Genomic DNA, 7,062 nt, shown 5'->3' with positions numbered 1-7,062 from the left:
TCAAATTACATAAACTTTGAAAATGTAGCAAAAGTCTCTGCAATTTCAGAAGAACTGTATATATAATTTACTTTAAAAAGACAATTAGTGATTAATAGAAACTAGGAAAAGAAAGAAAAAGTAGAGATTAAACAGGTAAAAATGCTGAGCTTTTATGCTACGGAAAAGTGGCTTGATGTGTTCCAATTTCCAAGTCTAATGTACAAACACTTTGGCCAAAAGAAAGAATCAATATACAAAAGGTCAAAATTAGACAAACAAATTGAAATAGAAATTACACAGATTAGCCATGCCCCCACCTGATTAAAGTGTTTTGATATACTTTAAACCCTGAATAATTAAACTTAAAGCAATTTCTTCCAACCATTAACAAGAAACGTACGTCCAAACATCACTTGATCATCCCCTCTCCTTCTCTCCTTCTCCACTCTCTCGCTCTCTGTATTGTCCTCTGACGTTAATCACAAATACCATAATCTCTAAAGCTAATAATTTCATTTAAGAAGATATTGAAGAAGGATAGGATCAACCTTGATTATTTAAGAACTCCAAAAATTAATTAAAAATACTTTTAAATAAATGAAATCTCAAAATTTAAAAATAGTTCAAATGGAAGACAACAATATAAGGCCCTTCAAGACATTTAAAATCAAAGTACATATAGTTATGAAAGTTTGGAAAAGTCATTGAACATTAAAAACTATTTAAAACAGGGGTTAAAAAGTTATTTTTCTAAAACTGAACCTTTCATCGCAGCCAAAGCTGCATTCACCTTGGCTCATGGTACAAAAACCACTCGCCACATCCAAAGATATATTCTACAATAGCCAACTACATCAAGGCCATCCGCCACAACCAAACTTATCGTCCACCACTGCTGATACTCATGATGCCATCCATAGTGGCTAACAATAGCAGCCTTGACCACAACCAACAAGCCATGCCAACACAAAAAAGATAACATTCAAAGTTGAACTTTTGAAATGTCTAACTTTCAACTCAAACCTTTGATTTAGTTGATATAATCGTCCACATGTAGACAATAAGTAAACTAGCTAATGGCATTAGCCTTTTCATCATCTAGTAGCAAATGTGAAATTTAGATATCCAAGATAATAGAAAAGAAAACATGTCCCACTACCCTAAATCTTCAAGTGTCTCTAGCCCAAATGTTAAGCCATTAGCCACAAACGATATAACTTTTTACGCATGAATAATTAAACATACTATCTCATAATGTTTGACTGCATATGATTAACATTAAACCTGCATCCATGAGCCTGCACATTAATGTTTCACCTTCCAGGACTTACTATCAACTAGTAGGATAACAAGTCTATCCACATTCAATTCAATCCACAATAAAACACACATGCATCATTGACTCATTTTCAAAACATCAAAGGACCATTAGCAACAAATGCCTAAGTCTACAAAATAGGCTTATATGCAAGTGACAATTAAATCCATGCAAATGACTCCTAATATTGGCAATAAAATATTCAAATTACACACTAAGAATAACTAGAGACATTGCATTTAGTTAAATGTCTCTAACTTCACCTACTTCCTTTTATCCTGATTCTGAGTGCCACTTGAAAATTATTAAATAATGGGAGTGAAATTATATAATCTTAATAACCAAGCACATAAATTTAAGCAAATGAACGTGTAGAACATAAAAGTAACTAAATTTTATATATATATATATATATATATTTATTGTAACATCCTAAAAATTTTAAGACTCAAATTTATTTTAAAAATAAAATAAAATATCTATAATTAAATTAAAATTTAAAATAATTTAGAGGCTCAGAGTTTGAATTTTACTAAGCAAAAGTTTGGTTTTATTTGATTTTTTAACCATGGAAAAAATTACCAAAGTTGACCCGGGCTTTTGTGCAATAATAAAAAAATATTGGGCCCTTTCTTGTGATTTTCTCCAAACTTTTTGACCAGCAATTTAAAGGCCAAAACTGATGCAGAAACGCAGAAACTGAATTGGAAAGGAAAGGAAAGGAAACGTACGAGAGGGAGAGAGGAAAAAGAGAAGAGAAAGGGAGGGAGTTAGGCTTGGATCTAGTAGTCTTTGTGACCGTTGCGAGCTCGGCTACACGATAGGTAAACTCCCTACTTCAATCCTCTTCTCTTTCTCTCAATTTTCTTCAATTTTTGGAAGAGGAGATTTTTGAATTTTGATCCCAAAGGCTTTATTCTTGTAAGCTTTTATTTCTTTAAATCCTAGGGAGCATGTTTTGAGTTTCTATATAGTGATCTAATATTTTGAGTGGATAATTGGATAAAAAGAGGTGTTTTGGGCACAAAATAAATCCTGAGAAATTGGGTTTTTGCTCTTCAATGGTTTAAGCTTATTGATTTAGTTATAATTTTGCTATTTGAGCCCAATAAGATTTAAATTAAGGTTTGGTTTTCATTATAAGGGCTAATGGTGAAAGTTGGTGGCACTAAGTAAAGGTTTTTAATTGATTCAAAATTTTATATAAATTAGAAATTTAGCCTAGTGATGGCTAATAAATGGTTTTGGTGGTTAAGTGATACTATGTGAATGGTTGGTTAAATATATGGACCATTGGAATGGATTATGGCTCATAGACCCAAGTTGTGTGGTATGAGTTATAGTCTTCATTGATGCTATTTGTCATGATAATTGATGTGGATCACTTATATGTTGTAGAAAATTGTTGGTGGAACTTATTGAGAAGTAAGGAACAAGCCGAGCCCTATTTTGTACAAGGGAAACCCTTTTGGTACCAAAGGGTTGAGGTAACAGGGGAATTTATATTTTTTATTACTTTGTTTTAGCTATTTTTGAATAAATATTACTAGTTATCATGCATTACATGTTTTAAAAGATTAAATGTGCTTTATAAGGGGTTATGGGGTACTACTTTGATTATAGTGCAAATATGTTTTCTAATTGTTTAATAACAATGTTTTTATGGAAATGAGATTTATAAATATTATACTACTTTAGAGTGTTGAATGGTCAATACTCAGGAAAGGTAGACAAGAGTAAAAGGCATGATCTCGGTGGGAGTTCACCAATGAGAAGGTGTGTATTTTTGATATTCTATGGCACACTGTCAGTACTCAGTGTTGTCTTACGTATTGTGGGCTCAGTGCACTAAAGTGGTTAGTGTATTGAGTGTTCGACACCTCTTAGTGGGGGAGGGAATCTGACATATGAAGTGTGAGGTTGAGTGCCTAGGCCAAGGTAGCCCTCACATGGAGAGTAAGTCGGGCTGGCTCTGGGAAGGAGTTAGCTTTGACTGCTCAGGATTCACGTCGAAGGGGCATAGGAGGTTCGGTGGATTAGATTATGCCTTAGATTATGTTTTGTGCCTGTGGAGGTACAAGTAGGTATAAGGTTTACCTGCGAGTTAAAGAGTGCCAGGGGGCATTCTGTTGATCATGAAAGGCCATACCGGCCTAGGTCATGCATTCATGTATTTTAAATGGCTAAATTATATACTATGAATTTATTATTCGTTTATTTGATTATGGCTTACTTTGTAATAATCAATGTAGATTTCACTGTTACTGAGAATGTGGTTGTCTCACCCCTTTTTTTTTAATATTTTAGGTCCAGGCGAAGGATCCAGTGGTGAACGGGGAAAGGAGCAAAGCTAGGGGTTTGCTTGTGATTTGTAAAGAACTGCAACCCCTTTCTTTTGAGCAAATATATTGTAATGTATTTAAGATTAGGGTGCCAGTAGGATATGATTATGTATGTGTGTGTGAATATGTGTGGATTGTGTGCTTGTGTATGAATTTTTGTCTGTTTGCAGACTTGTGGCTAGGAAACTTGGTTATGATGTGTGGTTTTGATGGATTTACTTAGTAGACTAAGTTTCTATTACAAGCAGATCTTTATTTTGATATATATGTGATTTTATAAACAAATGCAAAGTGGTTGCATTGCAAATGGTGTGCTATGAGCAAACATACACCTTGGATAAAGAGAGTGGGTGCGTGGGCCCCACAAGGAGCTCTGAGCCAAGTGAAAATGTTTAGCATATATATTTATATAAATACATGGTATTTAGATTGATTTGTGACCACCCTTGTATGATTTGTGCATTTTGGAGGTGTAGGGTCCATTTTAGGAAATGGCACCCGGGTGGTCAAATTTTGATGTATGGGAGTTTTCCATCATTTGAATGTTCTATCAGGTGTTTTAATCTTATTTGACGTGTCCAAAGTGTTCCCACAGGTTTGTGATCATTAGGATGAGATTTGGACAATTTTGAAAATGGTTTTTACCAAAAAACTGCACTTTTGCATTCGAATGTCCAAATCTTAATCCAACCGTTGGATTTTTCTAAAATTTGGGTCACAAGTAAAACCTTTTATAAGCTTCGTGTGGGCTTTGGAATCACGTCGATCGGATATCGGACGGAGAAACGACGCACTCCAGAATTTGGTCTGGCGGTGCTGTCATGACAGCATTAAATTGCTGTCATGACAGCTACAGTAGTTATATTGTAACCTGCATAAAATTCAATCCGTCCGTTGGATCTTTTCAAAATTTGGTATGCTAATAGTATTCTTAAAAAGTGACATGTGGGCTTTGAAATCACTCCGATCAGAGGTCGGATGATGAAATGGTGCACTCCGAAAGCTGGTCCGGAAGTGCTGTCATGACAACTTTTCATGCTGTCATGACAGCAAAATTGACTAAATTTGTAACATGTTCAATTTTTAATCTGACCGTTGGATCTTTTTGAAATTTGGTACACTTATAGTACTCTTTGAATGTGACTTGTGAGCTTTAAAATTTCTTCGATCGGAGATCGAAAGGCAGAACGGCGCCTCCTAAAAGTTGACCCGGGAGGGCTGTCATGACAGCAATTTAATGCTGTCATGACAGCATATTTTTACTCTTCTTTTGTCTAACTTGCTTCCGTGCGCTATAGGTAGAACCTAAAAAAAAAATTTAAAAGGTTTTAAATGTTTAATTTTCCATTGTATATTTGTTTAGTGATTTAAATGGTTTGTTTTCTAAGTTGGTTTTAGGATTAACTCCTTAACCACACGTAGTTTATTTGACTTGTGTGATTTTTGGATAACACTCGGGGCAAGTGTTACATTTATTCACATGTATAAATTCCATAATTATTGACCACAAAACATGTGAGACAATAAATACGATAATTATGCATGTTCATGATCTACTCTTATTATTCTCCTCATATCTTTTGACTGAATCCATGGGCTATTAAATCATATAAGACTAACTCATGTGATTGAGTTAATCTCGCTCTCCAATTATGGGAGGTGACTCATCGAAGGTCCCACTCTCACTTTTGGGTTATGGATTTCCTTGTCACAAACTCATAGGGTGTCACTTCGCCTAGTCCAAGGTATTAATCAGAAAAATTGAGGCCTTGTAATGCTAGTGAATAACATATGGATTTTTCATAATGCTCTACTTTCTCAGGTGAACTCTCACCCATTTGTGATCATACAAATCCATGCAATGACATTTTTACAATCATAATCATGCTCATCCATTCAGATGATCATACTCATATTCATAGATTATAATTCCATAGCCATAATTAGCATATCACATTACCATTATCATATCAAATTCGTGTTCATCATTTTATATATCATAACATATCATAACCATAAACATACTCAACTCATCTTGCAATATTTCTTATACTCATTAAATAATATAATCATAGTCAATAACATACATCTAGTCACATTATTATCAACAAGTCATGCTTAAACAACCAACATTGAGTTCATTCAATCATGTGATAAAAAACTTACATCTAGTCACATTATTATCAACAAGTCATGCTTAAACAATCAACATTGAATTCATTCAATCATGTGATACATACTCATACCATCCTATAACTCACATCATAATTATCGAGCCATGTTAAGATTTGTGTGTTCAGTAGCATATCATTCACATACTATAATTAAATAAGCTCATAAATGCATACACAAACATATATTAAAATTTAACTTTCAGTTACCTCAACTCTTGGTTTACCACATTAAAAGTACAATTTAGATTTCAAGAAAGCTCACAAACATTCCATGAGCTTCGAAAATAGTCAATCTACAATTTAAAATTAACAAACATCATTAATGACTCATAGTCATTAATTAGTCCTTAATCACGATTAAGGCCTAAAATCCTAATTAATGATATTAACAATAAACAATTCCATTTTTAACTTTTTTAGCTTATTTGACTCACATTAGGTTTAACTAACATAGTTAAACTTTTCCTTTTGCCTATCCTAGACTAATTAGCATTAGGGTTATCTAAAGCCATCATTAACATTAATAATCAGTGCCATTAGTTAAAACCAAAGATTAGAAAATTAAAAACATCACCCTTAGATTCCATTAGAGTGGGTAGAAATTTGCTAGAAATTCAGACATTACTTCCATAGCCCTAAAAACCTGAAGAAAACGCATAGAGAAGGGGAAGCTTAGCCAAGGATTAGATAGCTTAAAATCACCTCCAAGCAACCCCAAGACACAAACCCTAGTAGAGTACTAGGTCCCTCTCAGCCTCTCTCTGAAAAATCCCCTTTTGATTTTCTATCCAAAGTCACAAGTTTAGATTTTAAGAGGAAGAATTTCATTTGAAGACCCGGGTAGCAACTTATCTTTTGGTGAGTCCCAAAAAATTTCAAAATCTCAATTTAGTCTTCAGGACTAAATTGAAAATAAGTTAAATGTGAAAAAAATCAAAATAGCCTCAGTTCAAATATTAAAAAAAAACACCAGCCGCCGTTGCCAAAGCACCATCGTCGGTGATCGAAGCCACACCGATGACGATAGCCACTAGACCTCCGTTGTTAGAACTCTAGTGCTGGCTGGACCACCGTCAGCAGTGGTTGGAGAATTATGGAGAATTAATTTCTCCAAAGGTGGCCAAGGTGGGTGTAAAACACAAGACCCTCCTTGGTTCATCAAAAAATTTTAGACCATCAAGCCACTCAATCCATTTAATCATATAATGCATAAAATTATTTATATAATAAATCTTGTTTTCAAACC

This window comes from Prosopis cineraria, unplaced genomic scaffold (genome assembly GCF_029017545.1).
Source record: "Prosopis cineraria cultivar Desert tree isolate PC_DT_omini unplaced genomic scaffold, ASM2901754v1 PC6, whole genome shotgun sequence".
Lineage (NCBI taxonomy): Eukaryota > Viridiplantae > Streptophyta > Magnoliopsida > Fabales > Fabaceae > Prosopis > Prosopis cineraria.
Note: the sequence above shows the minus strand (reverse complement) of the source record.